Below are 7984 nucleotides of genomic sequence, written 5' to 3'. Positions count from 1 at the left end.
GACCACGTTCCATTGACAAGCATGGTCGTAGGGCAAGTAAGTTCCTGCAGTAGTTTTCCAGTGCCCAACGCTAGCCCCATGAGTGTCAGTTGGCAGTTGTGGCAACAGCATACAAGTCTTCCTGACCCCTGGATCACAGCTAAAGCATCACGCTCTTGAAACCACCAGTCCCTATACAGCCTTCAACCTTTCTGGCTGAGGTCAAGGTAGAGTAGCTCCCCTGGCAGGTCAGTAGTTCTGTGGTATCATTCATTCTGAGAGTCAGTCCTGGAGGGCCAGCCCAAAGCCTGATCCTCCCATTCTTTTTTTTTTTTTTTGCTGGGCCAGGTCTTAGTTGCGGCACGTGGGATCTTCGTTGTGGCATGTGGGATCTTTAGTTGCGGCACGCGGGCTCTTAGTTGCAGCATGTGGGATCTAGTTCCCTGACCAGGGATCGAACCCGGGCCACCTGCATTGGGAGTGCAGAGTCTTAACCACTGGACCACCAGGGAAGTCCCGATCCTCCCATTCTTACAACAATTTTGCAAATATCCAATACCCTGAATTAAATCCCTTTCTGCTTAAAATGGCTGGAGTGATTTCTTTTCCTGCAACTGAACCGTAAGTGTTCATGATACGTGATGATCAGGCCAGTGGATGTTTCGGAATTTGATCATGCCATCATGTGAAGTTTTGGTGGCATCTGATGGAGGCCTTCTATGTAAATGGGACTTTGGCGGTTATTCCCATCTGCCCTGCTTTCACCCTGCTCCCTTACGCTGGACCTCTGCTGCTGCTGGGCAATGCTTTATTTCTGTCCTTTCCCTTTTGTAGCTACTGGAAAACTTTTTTCCTCTTCTCCATCTGCCTACCTGATTGTAGCAGGCTCTAAGGCTCTCCACCCAAGGCATTTCCCCCACCTGTTCCCTGCTAACAGAATCCAATTTTGTTTGGGCATTAGGCAAAGATCTCTTAATTTTAGGTAATATGTTTTATGATGGGTTTGTGACACAGTCTTGGCTAATAAGGGGAAGTCTCCTGTGAAGCTTCCGAAGAGAATGTTTCTTCCTGACAAGAGGCGAGAGTGAAGGAGTTTTCTCATTGCCTGACTGTCTGTGACTTCCTCTCCTAAAATAAACACTTGATGCCTGGAGCTACGGCAGACATCTTGACACTACAAGGTAGCAAGCATGGGGAGAAAAAGTCAATAACTAAGGATGACAGGGCAGAGTGGCTGATAGAACCGGTACCTCCATACAATCAATGAACCATGGACAAACCTTGAAACTGTCTACCTCCAGACTTCTTGCTTGCTAAGCAGTAAAGGCCTTTGGGATATAAGCCACTATTAGTTGGATTTGGGGGTGCTTGAAGCCAAAAGCCTTCCTAACTGATACCTCCAGCCCATTCCTGATAACTCTCAGCAGATTCCCTTGCCTTTGAGTTTATAGAGAAAATGAAGTCCACTTCCGGCCCACCCCCACCCCCTGACATACAAGATTTCTTCCTCTGCTCTTGTCTCATAGCCAAGGGCCTCTTATCTGATCTGAGGCTAATCTCTCCCTTGTGTTCTGGACACCAGCTCCTCTGCAGGGACCTGGGCAGTCATCTTTCTCTCCTGCATCTTCCATCTCCTGCTCTCCCGTGGCCCCTTTCCAACTGTGGTCTTGAGTAAGCACCCAAGGCTGTGTGTACTGGACTGGGTGGACATGTCTCATCCTAATCACCAGGTAACAGCTTCTCAAGGGCCCCTTCCTGGTCCCCTGGGTGAGGCCCCGGAGGTGAGAGAAGCAAGAGGCTAAGGGCTTGGAACTGTTCTCTGACCCCAGAGTGAGCGGCTGCCCAGGTCTGGGGATGGACTGTGGGGTACTCAGGCCAATGCCTGCTTTCCACTGCAAGGCTTTTTTTCCCTTCTGCTTTTTCTCCTTATGTTTATTGAGTGCATATTTTCTTTATCTTTAAGGCTTTTACAGCTTTGTATCTCTTCCTCGTTCTAGTATATTCTGTTGTTATGATTTATGCTACTTTTACTGGCTCTTTACCCTCAGCCCATAAACATGTTTAAGTTTTCCACAGCTTAAAAAAATAAAATAAAAAACCCTTCCTTGACCCTGCATTCTCATCGAGTTTCAGCATCCTCCCTCTCCCTCTCCCCCCGCCCCCTTCTCTTCGTCGTGAGCTCTTTGGGAATCCTCTGCACGCACGGTGTTTCTTCACATCCCACTCAATCCTTAACTCTCATCTCCAAGACAGGAAACTCAGCCCAGCCTTGCTTAGCACAATGGGGGTTTTATTGGCAGGATGCTAGGAATCTCGCACGACTGTGGGAAGAAAAGAAGGAAAGGGATGCAGCTGGGCCACCAGATCCCCTGGGACTTTTTTCTTGTGGCCCTCACACTCTCTCTACTCCCAGCTTCTTTTGGAATGAAGTCATTCTTTCCTCCACGTTATGCCCAACTGCTCCAGACCCTTCTACCCCACAGCTCCCTTTAACTCCAGTTTGAAAATCTCAGGGAAGGATTCTGATTGGTCCAGCCTGAGTCAGGTATCTTCCCATGGATCAATCAGCCGTGGCCCCAGGAGGCAGAGTCCCATAGCTGAGACAAAACCTCAGAGGAGGGGGATTGTGAGCCAGCTTCTCAGCTAGCTTCTCCCTTACCAGCAGCATTGGCTTGAAACTCCTCTCATGCACCTCTTGGTGCCCCACCCACGTGGTACAGGCCTTACGTCTTCATCCCACTGCTGACATCCCACTTCGTGCCTGAAGCCATGAGCTCTGCTCTGCCCGTATATGAAACAGGTCATCAATGCTGACAGATTATGGCACCTCTGGCTGGCTCAACCATGACCCTCGGGTGTAGAACCAGCCTAGCTTCCTCGAGAGGGCAAATGTGGGGGCCATAGAGATGTGCCCCCAGGTCCCCTTCAGGGAGGGACTTGTGGCCCCATTGTCAGCAGAAAACCACCTCTCCCCAAAGGCACTTCCTGGGGTAGCCGGCATCCAATGATTGGTTATTTCATCCATCGTGGGACAACTCTGACAGGCTCTACACGCTTCAGTGTCTCCCATAGGGTCTGTCCAGGTTTGCCAGGCCAGCTTTGCAGTTCAAGCCCTCCCCCGTCCCAGTCCCACTTTCTCCCCCTCCTTTCACTGATGGCGGTCCTAGTAACTATCTCACATGCCAAACTCCATTTCGGTTTCTGCCTCCAGAGAACCTAACCTGTGATAGATACCCCTGAGCTCTGTGTCTCACACCATCTCCCAGGGGTCCCTGTGGGATTGAGCACCAGTTGCCCACAGTGGGAGCCAGCTTGGTGGTGCTCCCTTTATTGGCCACCTTCTCTTTCCCATCCCACTTCCCCACTGCCCAGAGTCTCTAAATCTCCTAAAATCTACTTCCTCTCAAGTCCTTGTCTCAAGGACAACCCACACTCAGACACCAGGATTATTGTGAATTTTTTGCTAAATACAAGAATTTCAGCCTTTATCTGCAACATGTATCACTGTGACCATGAGCTCTTCTTGAAGTGCTTTCCTCCCTCAGCTTGCTGGGTTTCTTGCCCCCTTGCTGCCCACTGCTTTGCCCACCCTTCTTCCTCTGGCCACCCCAGAATTACAGCTTGGCTTCCTCCTAACACTCAACACACCCCAAGGGAACTCAGACAATCCCCTGAAGTCGACCATCACTACACAGGGATGACCCACCCTGTCTGTCTCCTGCCCAGATCTCTCTCTTGAGCTCTGGACTCAGATATCCAACTGCCTCCAGACCATCTCTACGTGGCTGTCCCACAAGTGCTTCAAATCAATATGGCAGAAGTAAATTCATCACCTTTTTTAAAGCCAGCTTCCCCTCCTTACATTCCCCTTTTCATCAAATAACATCACTGTTTTTTGTCCCCAAAGCCAGCTATCTGGGAGTCACCCAAGCTCCTACCCATCTTCCCACTGCCCCATTAGCACTTGTCCTGGTGCCAACCAACCTCCCACCTTCAGTCAGTCTCCCCATTGCCAGGCTCTGCCCTCCATTAGCATGTGGCCTCGAATAACTCATCAAATCTCTCTTAGCCTCAGTTTCTACATCTGTAAAATGGGCTATTCATACTAGTACCTATTCTTTTAGAGTTGCTGCGAGGTTTAAAAGATATTGCACGTACAAAATGCTTAGAAAAGTATATGGCACATAGTAAGTACTCAATGAGTGTTAGCTTTTTATTATTGTTTTTGTTTATCCTTCTAAAGGCCTCATCAATTTTCATCTTGTACTATAGCCACTTACATGCCATCTTTAAATACCCTATCGGTTTGCAAGATTCTTGGGGGCAGTGCTGTATCTTATTCATCTATCTATCTGTCTATGACCAGTCTCCCTCCCCTCCTACTTCCTGTCAGCCACACTTCCCCTCATATCTGGTAGCATTGGAGCAGCTAGGGGAATTTTTTCTTATATCCAGCTAAGAGGAAGTTGAGTGGGGGGATGTATTTAATTTGGGTTCAGTGGGATATTTTGTGTGTACAGTCGATCTTTGAACAACATGAGTTTGAACTGCAAGGATCCACTTATACACAGATTCTTTTTATGCTCCTACATTTGCTATCCGAGGTTGGTTGAATCTGCACATGTGAAATCCACAGATAGGGAGGGCCGACTCTGGGACTAGAGCATTACATGGATTTTAATATCCTCTGCTGGCCCTGGAACCAATCCTCAGAGAATGCCTTGGGCCGGCTGTATTTTTAAGATAGCACTAGCCATCCCAGTGTAAGAATAGCTTCCAGAGACAGTCTCACCACTTGCTGGATTGACTCCCCAGGTGATGTAACATGAAGACTCAGGCCCAGAGGTTGTATCTCAATGTAAACGTGTCTTATGGTGCGCAGAACCAGAAGCATACAGGTAGTGGCGGAGAAACAAGGTTCAAAAGGCATGGAATCAGAAGCTACTCTGTGGAAAACTCTTCCAATCATCAGACGAAAAATTCTAAGCAGGGGCAAGTTCTTACTTATCCCTGGATAAAAGAAATTCTCTCCTGTCGGGAATATATTCAGCAAGGCAATGGATACAATTACGAATGTACCATATATTCCTTTTTCCTTTCTCATGGAATGTATGTGGAAGAGAATTGATCAGAATTTTTGCAGGGGACAAACCTTTAGCAGTACAACAAGCAGTGAGTAGGTCTTTGTGTGAAGTCGCATGTTTTATCCACCCCAGTGATTTGGCCCACATCTTAGAGTATCTAATGCCTCTTGTTCTGATGAAGCCTGGCAATTCCAGATGAAACATCAGGCAAAATTGCCACTGACACAGCAAAATACCCTAAAGAAACGTATTTATCAATGAGTCAATTTTTATCCCATAAGAGTAATTCGATTACATAATTATGTAGCCCAATACAATGTAGTGGCAATTTAAGAAGGCATTTGAATTGTTCTCGTATGCCCTAAGTTTCAGATTAACTTTATGTATTTTTTCAGAATTATTGATCAAACCCAAAATCGATCAACAAGTATGCAGCCCAAAATTGTCAAGATAAAAAGTACTACAGAGGTGTGTTAGGCAGTTAATAAAAATATTATGTTACACTGTCTGGGTTTTGTGAGGTTTAGGTGGTAGTCTACTCTTTAAAATCCAGAATTTCTTGTGATTTCTTGTCATACCTAATTTTGTACCTGTAATCTTATATACTTTTACTTAAAGAGGGATCCCAGGATTGTGAGTTTCAGGCCTCACAAAGCCTGGCTCTTCTTCTGGTTTCACCCCACGACCTTACACATGTGTGTGCCATCACCCCTGTTCTGGTACCCACCACACACCACGGACATTTCCACAGCCAGGCATGCTGGGAGGTGTCTTTTGACCGAGGGAAGAAAGAGCCAAGTAAAAAGGACTTTGGTTCTATCATGTAATAGAGCTGGGACTTGAAAACCACAGAGGTGAAACGGTGGGGCAAATTCAATCAGCCACCTCCCACTTTGGGGACTGAGGTACAGGAATGTTTGGCAAATAGAAAAAGGGGCGGGGCGGTGGGGGGGAGACCCAGAAGAGGCTGCAGTTCTGGGCTTGACCACAAGATGGAGGTAAAAGAGTGGTCCCTCCATTCAGTCAAAAACTCATTAAGAGCTAATCAAGGTAAAGTGGGTTTTTCATGTTCCCTACCTGTGCCTTCTCACCTTTGCCAAGCCTCAATGCACTTACTATTTTTCCTTTCTTTTTGGTTAAAGTCGTCACAAATCTGCGTTTTTGTTTGTTAACTCAGCTGTAGCCTGCACATCGTCTTCTAGACATCTTCCCCTGCTTCTTATGGTTAAGGATTATGTTCTTATTAACTGTTATTAGAAGAATTTTCTGACTCAGAAGTTTCAGGACTTAAAGCTATAGTCTTAGTTCAATAATTGCCTGATTATTTGCTGCTATGCTTGGAACTTTCATTACCTGGCTTCTATTTTGCATGCATTTCTCCACACCCCCGAGTCGGGGCTCTGAACAGAGCGCTATCTGCAACACCAGCCCTCATTCCCGTCTGTCTGAGAGAGATATGGTTCCATCTATTTTTTACTGGGGCCCTGTGAAGGTTGAATGACTCCTATGTTAACCATAAAAAACAACGGAGCAACTTGCCTAAGAAAGACAATGATAGAAATAGAGTCAGGCTTCCTGGATCCAATTCTGCATTTTCCAAGTTGGCAGTGGCCACTATCAGCCCCTTCCCCTGCAAGATTTTGGCAGTCCTCTAGCCCTTTAGGCCAACACCATTAGCTCAGAACACATCACACAGAAAGCATGGGGCAGTGACCAGAATTCACCACCTTCTTGATCTCTTTTGAGAGCTTTGCCATTGCTGAGGGCTCTTGACCCAAACGTGTACTTGGCGTATTGGTGAGGGCTCTTGCTGGAAAACGATGCTAACGATGAGAGGGTGAAGAGTACAGCTCAAGAGCTGCCATGCTGTCATCCTGAGTGCCCAGATGTGTGCGCTTCTCCAGTAGTTGAGGCTACAGTGGTTGTCTTTGATGAGTCGTAAGCTTTCCTTATAGTGATGACGCTGCTGGCTGAGGTTGGAGATTACATCTGTGTGAGAGGACACAGCAGATCTGACTGGCCCAGAGTCACAGCAGCTCTTGGCTGCACCTTTAGTAAATCCCCTCGTTCCTTGACTGCCCCAGGATTGACAAATCCCGTGGGACAACAGGCGCTTTTTCAAAGCAGGCGGAGGGAGCAGAATCAGAAACATCCTGGGCGGTTTCCCCTGCAAAGTGCCTTTCTGGCTCTAGATTGTGGTGGTTCTGTTCTGCCTCGTAGAAGTAGCCCGCTCTGGACAGCAGCTTGGTTCTCTGGTTGGGCAGAACAGGTGAACCAGCTCTAGACAAGGAATTAGGGGACCTAGGTTCAGATGCCAGCTGTGTGACTGCGGCATCCCCCTTCAGGAATGAAGGACTTCTTCCTCCCAGCTGAGAGAGCCCCTCCAGCCAAGGCCACACTTTTCCCAGGTAGCCTACCTCCAATGACTGATTGCCAAGGGGGCATGGAGGCTCAGCCCTCTTGGCCCACCTTCAGAAGGCGCCAAGTCTCATTCTATCTTTCAAACTCCCTGTAGAGTTGGCTAAGGCTTCCCGGAAGCCTGCATCGCAGCTCAGTTTCTCCGTCTGGCCGCTCGCCTTCTCCTCTCCCTTCCTCAGGGCTAGATCCCAAGGGCTCTCCCTAGTAAACCTCCTGCACATTAAACTCCATCTCTGAGTCCTCCTCGTGGGGAACCCAGCATGAGGCAGTGACCTTGGGGAAGGCAAACACCCTTTCTGTACTGTGTTAGGAAGCTATCCGAAAGCCCCGGAGCTATGTTCGGTGCCACTCCCAGGGTTCCCTTGGTGGTCATTTTCGCAGCTGCCCGCTACAGCTCCCATCAGCTCTTGGCAGCTAGACCCACCAAAGAACCCAGAGTTTCAGAAGCCTGAGAACCTGAGCACATATGGAAGCGGCTGCTCATCGAGGCAGGTTAGCGGGCA

General features: G+C 48.0%; 1 non-coding gene across 1 annotated transcript; it reads right to left on the bottom strand.

The window, feature by feature from the left end:
- Positions 1 to 418: 418 nt before the first annotated feature.
- On the bottom strand, positions 419 to 491 carry TRNAG-CCC (transfer RNA glycine (anticodon CCC)). The gene has a single exon. It is a non-coding gene; the product is annotated as a tRNA-Gly (tRNA).
- Between the last annotated feature and the right edge of the window lie 7493 nt (positions 492 to 7984).

The sequence above is a fragment of the Mesoplodon densirostris genome, chromosome X, assembly GCF_025265405.1.
Source record: "Mesoplodon densirostris isolate mMesDen1 chromosome X, mMesDen1 primary haplotype, whole genome shotgun sequence".
In the NCBI taxonomy this organism is placed as follows: domain Eukaryota; kingdom Metazoa; phylum Chordata; class Mammalia; order Artiodactyla; family Ziphiidae; genus Mesoplodon; species Mesoplodon densirostris.
Note: the sequence above shows the minus strand (reverse complement) of the source record. Positions and strands in the feature narration are given on the sequence as shown.